Below are 12,779 nucleotides of genomic sequence, written 5' to 3'. Positions count from 1 at the left end.
TTAAAAAAAAAAATCACCTGGTGACTTATTTCAAATTGTATTTTTTAGTGAACTAGAGCCTCTGAAATGCAGAGCACTGTGCTAGGCACTAGGACCAGAGGCAAGAAATTAATGTCTGAGAGTGAGAGAAAAAGGAAACGGGTCCCTTGAGATCACAGGGTCCTCAAACTTGACTTGCAAAATGTGGAGAGGAAATAAGAATGGGGCGGGGGTTGATGGAAGGTATTGAGTTGAGTTTTACAAAATAAATGTAGCCAGTGTATTTTTTTAAGTAAAATAAAAGTTTTCCAAAATTTTGGGGGTCAGATAAATTCATTGGTTTTCTTTATATGGGATACTTAGTTTTCATGATACAGTTTGCATTTGGTTGGAATGTCTGCTGAGCCAGATCAGGTGCTTGTCTGCCATGATTGGTTATGCCTGCAGTACCTAGGACAGCACCTGGCATGGAACTGGTGCTTCCTATGTATTTGGGGAGTTACTGAAGGACTACAAAGGGAGATTAAACTTTATGGAACCCTTTTTTCTCCCCATGGGGACAAGTATTTCATGGCAGATCCTTTGATGCACATTAGTCCTGGGAATGAGAGGCTGGGGTAAGGCATCGTGTCCCTTTTCCTCAAGGTCACTTTGGCAGACCTGGGCAACAGCCGTGCTGTAAGTAAAATGTGGCTGCCAATTGGCTGGAGGTGTTCCCAGACTTTCTGGCAATCTTCCTTGCCCAGTTTGACCATTGGCTGCTTACTGATAGAAAGGACTCCCTTCCTCTTTCCTTAGGGGGACACTGCTTTGATTTCATTTCAGCTGCATAAAGCAGGAAACTTACAGGTTAGACTCAAGAATTTTTAATTCCTCTCCCCAACCATCAGCCTTAGTAACCTCCATCTCTCCCATTATGCGATAGCATTGATTTTTCTACCCACACACGAAGCATTAAGTTGACAGTACATCTTATGTTTGGTAGTATTATATTATAGAGTCAGGAAAATACCGTAGTTGCTTATTTAGGTCTATCTTCCTTCTGCTTCAGAGCACAGTGGTTTTTCTTTTTTTTTTTTTTTTTCTTTTTAACATTTTTTATTGATTTATAATCATTTTACAATGCTGTGTCAAATTCCAGAGTAGAGCACAATTTTTCAGACAGTGGTTTTTCTTTACCTTTCCCAAACCAAAAGTAAAAAATTACTCCTACAAAGAGATGAGTAAGAATTTTCAGCCAGGGAACAAGATGTGCTCTCTAGTCCCATTCCTAAAAACCTCTACCAATCCCTTCTCCATTTCTTTCTGCTTCCACTGCTACTACGGCTCTATTTCCAATTTTACCCTAAGCCTTCTAGGGGCTCCCTGCTCCAGACTTGCCTCCTGTCAGTTTCTGCTAGAGTGACTGATCCTTCTAAAATATACATCTGGTCATGTTGTCCGCCATGTGGTCTTCCAGAGGTCCTTCCACTCTTCTGGAATAAAGGCACTTCTGGCAACCAGGCTCCCTCCCCCTTTTCTTCCTTCCTTCCTTCCTTCCTTCCTTCGTTCCTTCCTTCCTTCGTTCCTTCCTTCCTTCCTTCCTTCCTTCCTTCCTTCCTTCTTTCCTTCCTTCCTTCCTTCCCTCCCTCCCTCCTTCCTTCCTTTCTCTCTCTCTCACCATTCTCCTCTCTAGCTTTTTGATCCAGGCACTTGCAGTTCCCAGAAAGTATTGTGTTCTCTTTTACACATACTCATCTCTTCATGGAATATCCTGCTTACCCCCTCTCTCTCCTTACTTGGTAACAGCACAGTCTGTCCTTTTGCCTTAATGCAGATATCAGTGACTTCATGGAGTCTTCCCGAAGGTCGACTCAGTACACCTCTGTAATGTGGGACCTGCAAAGAAGTTTTAATCTGGAGAGGGATACCTAATAGCAAAGATTAGGAAGATTAGTGTATGATTGGGAAGAAGAGTAGTAAATTTGAAGTAAAGGTTATAGTGGCTTTGAAATATGCTGATTATTTTGTTTAAATAGTGTGCAACATGGAAACCAACACTGCAGTATCCTGCTGATAAACTGCTATTTGAACACGTATGCGTACTGTCCTTTAAAATATTCTGTATCCACTGCTTTAGGTGATGGTACATGCCAGCTCAGACATACTGACAGAAATATATTAACTTTCTCATCTTGACTGACTCATTTGACTTGAATAGCAAGTTCCCCCATGACCCTGCCCCTAAAAATAGAAAGTATATTATGGTGTTTTCAGAATTCCAAGCTTTGAGAAGCAGTAAGCTGTTCTGTTTTTGCTCTGATGGCTGTTGGCCTGCAGTTGAATTCTGGTAATTGCACAAGCTGCAGGCTGGAGGTTGAAGTTGGAGGAGAGGAGGGGGCCCTGCTGGAGCAGAGGGTTGGGGGAAGTGTGTTAAAAGTATAGGTTATAAATACTGACATTGTAGTTAATAAAATATACCAACTGTATCTGAGAATTAAGCTTAAGCTTTGGATAATATGATAATTTAAGATAGCAATTATCAACTGAATATTAAAGGTACAGGATATATAATGAGACTTTAAAATGCTTTTCTGGTAATTATACTTTGGGGAATCAGTTCTGATAAAATAATCCCAAAAGCAAATGCTTTGTGTACAAAGATGTTTCTCAGTGATGCTCATTTGGAAAATTTGGAAACAATCAAGAGATTTGGGGAAATTATCTAAAAAATGAAATGTTTAGAAAATGCTTTATTACATAATACGAAGTTTAAAAGCAGTATAAATATAGTATATATATTCTGATCACCATTACCAGGTAAGAAAATTCTGTATGCCATGAACAGAAGTAGAAAGCAGCACAGGACATGATTACCAAGTAATCTAATTAGATCTTAAGTACGTGGGACATAAGATTACAAGGGTAAGTTGGGGCTGATTTATGGAGTTACTTGTTGCCTTAAATAAGACAGTTTAATTAGTAAATCATGGGGGAACATTAAGTTTTTCATTAGGTGAGCCATCTGATTAGATTCAAGCTTTAAGAAGATAAATCTGGTTGTGGTATATAGGCTACATTGGAGTGGGAAGAGGTCTTCTTACAGTGTCTCAGTACTGATGATATCCTGAATTACGATGGGGGAATTGGAAAACAGGATGAATGCAGGAGCTGTTGTGAAAGTAAAATCTGTAGGACTTGTCAACTCGTTCAAAACAATAATAGACATGGGCGAATAAGGAGTTGAATATGGTGCTGAGGTTTCTAGTTTGAGTAACTGGGAAAAAGATGATACCATTAAAAGTAGCAAGATTACTCATGGAAGAGCTGGTCTTCAGGTGGGGAGGAAGACTTAAATGTCAAGTATATTGAATATAAGGCATAGATCTTCAACAGATGGGAGTGAGCAAAGCAGTGGTGTAAGACCATGGCTAAAGAGAGAGGGAAGAAAGGCTCTTCACGTGGTCTCATGTGATAGCTGGAGCTGTGGGGGTAGGTGACCCATGCAAAGGGAAGAGTCTAAGATAGAGTCAAGGAGAGGAAGAAGAGGAGGAGCCCGCAAGGAATGCGCAGATGGCTGGAAGGAGGACTGATGGGCTTATGGGCCAAAAACATTAAAGGCAGAGTTTTTCTTCTTAGTATCATTTTCTTACTCTGGTTGAATTTCCTTTTACTAAGGATGCACAGACTTCTCAGTCCTACACTGAAAATTATTCATATTTTTCATTTCAAAATTCCTTAACTAAACACCATAATCTAGTAAGATGTTGGGGTGGGGTGTGGAATTAGCCATTGCTTTTAATTTTCCATGTTTCTCCTTGCTAGTAGTATTGATCAAGGGTTTGCTTCACTGCGTCTTTTGCCCCTCCCAGATATGGGTGTTTAAAACAATAAAGGTTTGAAGTCACACCTGACTTCCCCTATCCAATTTGGAAGCAAGGAGCACATTGTGTAGTTTTAAAAAAAAATTTTCATGATGCATAAGGGGATGGAGATGAGGTGTACTCATTTATTAGTTAATAGATTTTTTTTAATGAGTCAAAAAGTTAGCAATTACTTTTTATTTAGAAGCTGTGCTTTAATCATAATTAGACTATTTTATTCAATTAGAGTTTTAAGATTATTTACGAATAAACATTACACATCTAGAAATTATTTGAATTGGCTATCAAGTTCAAAACTGCTGTGGAAGAGCAACTGGTATTGTGATACCATGTAAGCGTTCAGTTTTAAATTTAAATGGTGTTGAGTTTCCAGCTCTCTCAGTCAGCTTTTGTTGTGGAACGAGCTACCCCAGAACTTAGTGACTTAACTGCCATTTATTTAGTTTGTGATTCTGTGGATTGGCCATTCAGACTGGGCTTAGCTGAGTGGTTATGCCGCTGGTCCGGCTGGGCTCACTCACACAGCTGTGGTCAGCGGCCTGGGTGGCTTGGGGCTTCTTGGTCTAGGGCACCTGAATTAGAACAGCTCGTCCCTGCTCCACGTGGTCTCATCCTCCTGCAGACTAGTTCAGGTTTGTCCACACAGTGGCAGAGGGAGGTAAGCGCCTCAAGAGGAGAAGCAGGTATCTTGAGGCCTCAGCTTGAAAATTGCACAGTATAACTGTTTGGTCAAAGCAATCACCAGGCCGCCGAGATTCCAGGGCTGGGAGAGTGCATTCTGCTTCTTGATGGGAGAACATAGAAAGTCCCGTGGCCAGGTTTTCAGTCTAGCACCCCAGCTCGTGTTGGTTCACTTTGAACACTTGAATATCAGTGTTTAACTAGTGAAATAGCACTGGCTGTGTTGTGTGTGTGTGTGTGTGTGTGTGTGTGTGTGTGTGTGAGCGACCAACCTCTCTTCTCAATATGCAACCCTCAAAACAAGGGGTAATTGAAGTATCCTCACTTTTTTGAGTCATCCCTTTGAGCGGGGACATGTTTATTCAGGTATCAAAGCAACGGAAAAGATAATTTAGCATGAGTAAATCTGAATTATAACCGGTTTACTTATATGGTATATGTTGAGCATACATTCAGCAAATGTGTATTTGAAAATGTCTACTTAGTGCCTGGCACTAGGCTAGATATTTAGGAATAAAGAAAAAGAAATGTGGCATATTCTTTTTTTTTTCCCCCAAGTCCTGAAACCTCTAAGCATTGTCCCATACATCAGCATTTGCAAAGCATATTCTTTTCTTTCAAGAAGTTTGTATTACAGGACAGGCAAAATTTACATCCATTTAATCGAACAAGCATTTATTATTGATGTGTCAAGGACAAGACTTTCGTCAAAGATAGTACACAGATGGCTATGACTTAGTCCTTTTTGTGGAGCAGAGAAACAGATACTTAAATTCAAAGCAAAGTAATTCAAAGCAAAATAATTATAAGTACCATGAGAGAAATATAAACTGAGTGCTGTTGAATTAGAAAAAGAATAGGAGGGGAGTGAGGGGTTAGCTCAGTGGTGGGGTGCATGCTTAGCATGCGTGAGGTCCTGGGGCCAATCCCCAGGACAACAAAAAATAATAATAATAAATAAAAAATTAAAAAGAAAAAGAATAGGAGGAGGCAACTGATTAACTGCCAGGATCTGTGGTTCATATAATTAACACCTGAGAAGGGAGTGATCTTTGAAACCAGAGGGTGATGGCTTCCATAGAGAAAATGAGTTTTGAACAAGACTTTAAAGAAGAGGCAGAATTTGAATAAATGGAGAGGTGAGAATCCTGTTCAATTTAGGATCGAGTAATGTTTCCCAAGAAGGTAATTATTTAATTAAAGACAGCCTTTTAAAGTGGCAAATATTAAAGAGCATAAGATAATACTGTAGAAAGACTATGAAAAACATCATGCTGGAAGATGGCTGTCAGTTTTTTTTTCTCCTCCAGTGGTGCCAAGGCTTAATTTTCTTTCATCAGATGTTTGTGTTCTTCAGTTGGAAAATTGAATAGAGAATATTTACTTTACTTTACTTTATAAGGGCTGTGCACACTCCATTTCCACTGAGTAGTGCACACTTTAGTTATATATTCATTTGAGAAATAGAAACAAATACTGTGTGTCCCTGCTGACAAGGAAATCCAAAATTATCAAAAGTAAGGAAACCCCCACTGAGTAACGTCAGCGGTGCTTTCTACGAGCATATCTGGATCTATTTAAGAGCTAAGTTGGTAGAAATTAATTGGGGAATTTCCTTCCCTAAATTTGACAAGTAAATTTACTTTTCAAGCTTCCTCTTCTAGTTTGTTCTCTTTAAGCAAGTTAAACTATTTTGAGGAGAAGGATTGATTAAAACCCATTTTGTTGGGATTATGACTAAACGCCTCTAAGCCAGAATCCTGCCATTAAAAAAAAATGCTTTTAATGGTAATTAAATAGTACAATATCTAAACATATACCAGTTGCCAAAGTGGTCAACATAGCCATGTAATTAACAATAGAATCTAAGAATCATAATTTTTATTTTAGTAAGTCAAAGCCAGTGTTTCACTGTTTAAGTGGCATTTAAAATACATAAATGGCGTGATCTAGTCTGTCATTGCCTTGCCCTGTGAAAGTGGTGATGCTGGGTTAATACGTGAATGTTACCATGTGATGAGTTCATATAGAATTCTTTGAAACTTTCTTGCTACCTCACTTGTTTTCAGTGACTAGAACTCTGAGAATTCATAATAGCTTTTATTACTTCTTTTATTTTACCAGCTAGAATGTGTGTTTTTTTTCAGAGAGAATGTATCACAGGGCTATTATATATTGAAAATGAGATAATACGAAAAAGTATTTTGTAAACTGCAAAGTCCTGCACAAATAAATGTGAGGTGGTATTATTATTCTGAAATGGGCACGTACTCTTTCAGGGTCACTAGTGGTTCACAGCTGAGTTCTAGAGCCACACTTTTAAGTTAAAATCTAGGTTTAGCCCTCACTAGCTGGGTAACTATGGATAAGTTAAATCAACAAACAAACAAACAAAACTTCTCTGTGCCTCAGTTTCTCCATTTATTAAAATGGTGTAGTAATAGTATACCCACTCCACAGGGTTGTTGTGAAGATTAAATGAATTAATCTGTGAAAGTCACTTAGAACAGTGTCTTGCACACAGTAAATGTTATGGGTTAGCTGTTATTTCCATCACCACCGTCGTCATCACCGCGTCATGTAGCATGGACACTGATTGCTCTTAGATGTGTACTAATCAGTGTTTTCTCTGTAGAATTCCTTTTCTACTCTGACTTCTGATTTCGTCAGATAGCTTATTGAGGTCAAGGACTGAATGTTAGCAATTTTCCTGTCCTCTGCATCTAGCGTAGTTCCTGACTCATAATAGACATTCAGTCACTGAATGGATTTTATTATATACTCACACGTGACCTATTGAGAGAGAAGCACTAAAGGAGAAGGGTGGGAAAGGGTAGCATTCAGTGTCTGCATAGGGCGTCTTTCTGATCCACCTTCTCTTTGCAGAGATAAAATGGTTTCCTCTTGTTCCTTTCTGCCTCTCCGTTCTGTCCTCCCAGGCACGCCCCCAGCCTCACAGTCACTCCCCGCCAGGCTGGTTTCACTCCCAGCGCCTTCTGTGGGAGAGCTTTGTTAACCACTCCTGCCCAAGATCATCTCTTCCTTGCTATGCACTTTTATATATATATAAAACATATATAATATGTTTATAAAATACATATATCCCCTATCCCTCTAAAGTTTTTATCTTTTGATAAGATGATATATGCACATAGTATAAAATTCACCAAGTACAAAACACTAGGTGGTAAAAAGAGGGTCTTTGCCTTCGTAAGAGGCAGTTACTGTTGACGATTTCTTTTGTAGCCCTATAGAGTGTGTGTGTGTGTGTGTGTGTGTGTGTGTGTGTGTGTGTGTGTGTTGATGGTAGCATATTAGATGCACTGTTATGCTTTGCTTTTTTTCACTGAATATATTTTGCATATTCCTCTGTATCAGTACATTTGGGCTTCCTCATTCTTTTTAATGGCTAATGGCACAGTTTTTAACCACTGCCCCACCCCCCCCACCCCGCTCCATGATGAGGTTAATTGTTCTTTGTCACCCACATTGCTGTATTGAATATTCTTACCTACACAAAATTCCATCCAAGTGGACCTGTATCTGTAAGATAAATGTTGGGAAATTGCTGAATCAAAGGTTATGTGAACTTAAAATTGTTTCCTTGAAGGACAAACTGCCCTTCATAAAGATTATGTTAATTTAAATTCCCATCAAAAAGGGATGAGAGAGCCTGTTTCCTACGTACTGGCCAGGTCCGGTGTTACTAAACCTTTTGGTCTTTGCTATGTAATAACCCAGGGGAACTGCTCTTATTCTGCTTCACACTGTTTGTTTTTCTTCTTCTGTCTGTCTCCCATACGGTATCAAAGTTTGGCAGTTTCAGATAATCTCATCTTTTCATTGACTATGCTTCTTACCTTTTAGGAGGGTTCTACTTTCTGACGTTCTATCCCACTTGTCAGACCATGTATCCCAAATTTTGGCATGAAAAATACAGTCATTCTTTCATGCGTCTTTGCATTGTCCCCCCCTCAGTTACTTAATGTGTCATAGTGCTCTGTGAATGTTTATGGATTGGTTATGCTAAGTGGGCAGAATCTATCTATATAGGTAATTTTGAAGAAGAGAAGGCTATTGCTTTCTAGATGTTTTATACTAGCTCCTGTCTTTGTGTTAAATATTTTAATTAACGTTATCAGTGTCCGTTACTATATAACTTGTTCTCTGTGCTCAAACCCAGCCTATTTCCAGCTGGCTTTTGCCTTGTTAGAGATGCTAACACCAAGTTGTTTAAAGATACCAGTAAGATTTTATGACTTATTTCCTCATAGCCTGAGATACAGCCTTTCTGGGTCTATTCTGCAGAGGTGGGTGAGTAAGGTGGGAAGAATCTCATACAAGATGCCATTGTTGGATAATGAAGAAACGCAGGAACTAGGCTGAAGGCCTAGTTCTGAACCAGCCATCGTGTGCAGCTTCCAGACAGCAAAGGGAAGAGGAGCCGAGTGGACAGTGAAGTTGTTAGCCAGGCTGAAGTTTGAGGTGGGGGAGGAGTCAGGCAAGTAGCTTGATACCAAACCATTGAAAGTCATTGCCAGGGTATGACTGACTTTGACGTCTTCGATAGTTTGGAAATTTGGGGTGATTGATTAGGTAAGAGACACAACAAGCTAGAAAGTACTGACTCACAGAATCAATTCCTTTACTAAAATGACGTTTCTAACCATGGGGTAGGATAGGTCTTCTGTATACAGGTACAGTTTAGGTCTGCTGTATACAGGTACCGTTTATTATGTGCTACACAGAAGCACCTGGCAGAGGTGGCAGGGAGTGACTAAGTGTCAGTCTGTGTTCTAAATCTCTGGAGCATGCACGCAGGGTGCCCGGAGGAAAGTGTGCTTTTTTCTGATTCGTCTGCTCATTCCGATGCTTGGAGTAGGCACACAGAGACTGTTCCATTTATCTTATGTCGTGGACTTAATGTGAAGAACGTTCTCTAATCCATTTAAAAAAAAAAAAAAACTTCAGATCAAAGTGTAATAACATTTTCTATCCAAAAATTGCATTTAGCAGTAAATGATCACAACTGGTCATAGTTCAGTTCCCTTTTATAAAATGACAATAGGAAAGAAGAGAACTTAAGTATTGGCTGGAAAGTGTAGATCCTTTGGTGGAAACGAAAAATCTTGGACTTTGGTGCTCTTTTTTTCTTCTTAAGTTGAGAAGCGGTATGCATCAGGCCTTAGAAGAATGTCTCTTTAGCCTTCATAGGGTCATCTGCATCCCAACAGTGTAGTGAATCTGGTCCTGTTTGTGACCCTTCTCACTTGGCCAGAGGGTTAGCCATTCTGAGATGTGATTTGAATGCCCATATCCCTCCCAGGCCTAAGCTGCTCTCTGGTATTTAGATAAATAAACATTTTTATGGAGTGATTTAGCTCAACTTTAGTGTCCTAAATAGTGGAGTTGACATCAGCCACTCATGCGCCCCCTTTTCTCTGTCTCTCTGTCCTTTTCTCTGTTTAAAATGTTCCAAATCACACAGAGCTCTGGAGGTCTGGAGGCCACAGTAGCCTGAAATGTGAGTTTTGTGTGGCTCACACAGTGTTGGGGTTTGACGCACCGTGTTGTTTCTCAGGCAGTTAGGCAGGAGCTGTGCTTCTCCATCAGTCGCTGTCCTGACCGTTCCCTGTTGTCTTGGTAGGCAGTTAAGCCTGCAGTTCTCGCTTTATGTTTGGGATACCCTGTGATCATAGAATTAAAGTAGGAGATTAGAAGGTAGAATAAAAACCTGCCCCTCAGAGTTTTATGGAGAAGCATTTCACATTGAATAAAGAACATTTTTATTTCCAGTTTTAAGAAATGCTTTTGAATATTATCACTTCGTTGCAATATCATACTCTAAGCACTCTTCATATTTAATTACTATTGGGCTGGGCTGGGCCTTGCAGCAAGATAAATAGAACATTGGGAGACGGAATTAGGGAACTGTATCAAGGTTTAGAGCACCAAGGGTCAGTAGTCGCCCAGTCACTTCCAGCCAGAATACACACAAACAGTGAGGTCAAGACAAGTCATAGGTCAGAGCAAGGTAGGCAGACTGGGAAATGGTAGTAGCATCCAGGACCCATGGGAGCAGGAGAACCCAGAATCTGGGCCTCTAGGACACCAGGAAGTACATGAACATTAAAGAGGTGAGATCAGAATTGGCAGGAAAGGAGGCTGGAGCCAGGCAAGGAGGCTGAGTGTTCTGGGCCCAGGGTCCTGACAAAGGGACTGAAAGGTCCCAGATAAGGAAACAGGCCACTGGGGAGTTAGTACAGGGCACAACATGAGAGGAAGGAGTTTGCCGCAGAGCACCCTCATTTGTTTAAGTTTTTCTTTTTAATTAGTAGACTTCTTTTTAGAGCAGTTTTAGGGTTACAGAAAAATTGAGCACATAGTACAGAGATTGTGGATATGCTCCACCCCTGGCAGTTACTGTTTTCAACATCTTGCATATTGCATGATGTATCAGTGACAGTTGCTGAACAAATAGTAATGCATTACTGTTAACTGAAGTCCGTAATTTACATCAGAATTCACTCTTTGTATTACACTGTTCAGTGGGGGTTTTCTGGTGGTAAAATGTATTTAACATGAATTCTATCATTCCAACCTTTCTCCAGTTCAGTGGCGTTAAGTACACTTGCCTTGTTGTGCAGCCATGACAACTATCCATCTCTAGCGCTTTTTCATCATCCCGTTCTGAAACTATGCCCATTACGTGTACTCGTTAAATATCCCCATCCCCACCCCTAACCCCTGGTAACCGGCGTTCTACTTTCTATGTATTTGACTATTCTAGGTACCTCATATGAGTAGAATTATACAATACTTGTCCTTTTTTAACTGACTTATCTCACTTAGCACAATGTCTTCAAGGTTTATCCATGTTGTGGCAGGTATCAGAATGTCATCCCTTTTTAAGACTGAATAATACTCCATTGCACGTATATACCACATTTTGTTTATCCATTCGTCTGTTAGTAAACACTGGGGTTGTTTCCACCTCGTGCCTGTAATACTACTAATGAACATTGATATACCAATATCTATTCAAATCTCTGCTTTCAATTCTTTATACTCAAAGCTGAATCACTGGATCAGATGATCTGTGGGTTTTTGACAAATGCATAATGTCACATATTCACCAATAACATATCAGAAAGAATAGTTTCACTGCCTTAGAAATCTCATGCTTCAATTATTCATCCCTCCACATCTTTGCCTCTGCTTCAATTCTGGTATGTTCCTTCTGTGAAGATTCAACTACCGCTTACATTCCTCTAATATGGAACTTGCAGGTGAAAATGAGTAGGATCCCTGCTATTGGTAGAGATAGTGAAATCAGTGATCAAGAGAGTCAGAAAGCAAGAAATTCTGGTAAGTTATTTTCAGCCCCTTAGGCTTTCAGACTCTGAAAGTTACTCATACAGTAAGCACAGATGTAACAAATACAAAGCTTTCGAATCATGCACTTCAAATAAGTTGTTTTGTGGGGATACAGTTTTATATTTTATCTGTTTATTCCGTGGAGATTTATGAAGCATCTCCTACATGTCAGGCCTTTGCTGGATGCTTTCCATGGGAGTTAAAGATTCCGTTCAAGCAAGTTAGAGACGATTTTAGGAGTTTCCACCTTTTGTGCCACCAAGGAACCCATTCACACTTGTTCCCCAGGAACCGTGTTTCCAAAGAGGCCTATTACGTAACTACACTTGTGCTCGATTTTTTCCAGTTCATTGAATATGGCTTTTGAGCCTTCCATTACAATTTTCAAGGAGCCTGAGTGGTGTAGGCATCTTGATGAGAGAACTAACTAGTCAGTTTTTTGACTCAGAGCGGCTGTCACTGCGCCCCGTGCTGTCATTACAGCTGTGCCGAGGTACTTCGTGTGGCTGCTTTCCAGACTAGCGTTCCCCGAATTACCATTTCTCTGCCTTCTTCAGTTGCTTGCTGACCTAGGCTTTTCCACTATACTTCCTTTGTGCCAGTTACCATTTACATGTTTAAAAACGAACAAAGAAAAATGTGTACTAGGCTAGAACATGAAGAGAAGAAAGCTCCATCCTTCAGGAGGCTGTGTTCCTTAAAGCAGTGGTCTCCACATGTCTTTGATTGTTTTCCCCCATCAGGGGAAGTACACGCCTCCTGACACTCCGTTTACTCATATTTGTACATGTTCTGCATAATGTCAGTGTGTACATTATTGGTGAAACCTACTTTTTTCTCATTTTTTAGGTGAAAGTTAATTTTAAATGAAAATTCTAA

At 39.9% G+C, this 12,779-nt stretch overlaps 1 protein-coding gene across 3 annotated transcripts in view; it reads left to right on the top strand.

The window, feature by feature from the left end:
- Positions 1 to 12,779, top strand: part of NSMCE2 (NSE2 (MMS21) homolog, SMC5-SMC6 complex SUMO ligase) — a 208,541-nt gene that overhangs the window by 85,067 nt on the left and 110,695 nt on the right. The gene's annotated exons all lie outside the window — the stretch shown is intronic.

The sequence above is a fragment of the Camelus ferus genome, chromosome 25 (genome assembly GCF_009834535.1).
Source record: "Camelus ferus isolate YT-003-E chromosome 25, BCGSAC_Cfer_1.0, whole genome shotgun sequence".
Classification (NCBI taxonomy): Eukaryota; Metazoa; Chordata; class Mammalia; order Artiodactyla; family Camelidae; genus Camelus; species Camelus ferus.
This window is presented reverse-complemented; position numbering and strand designations above follow the sequence as displayed.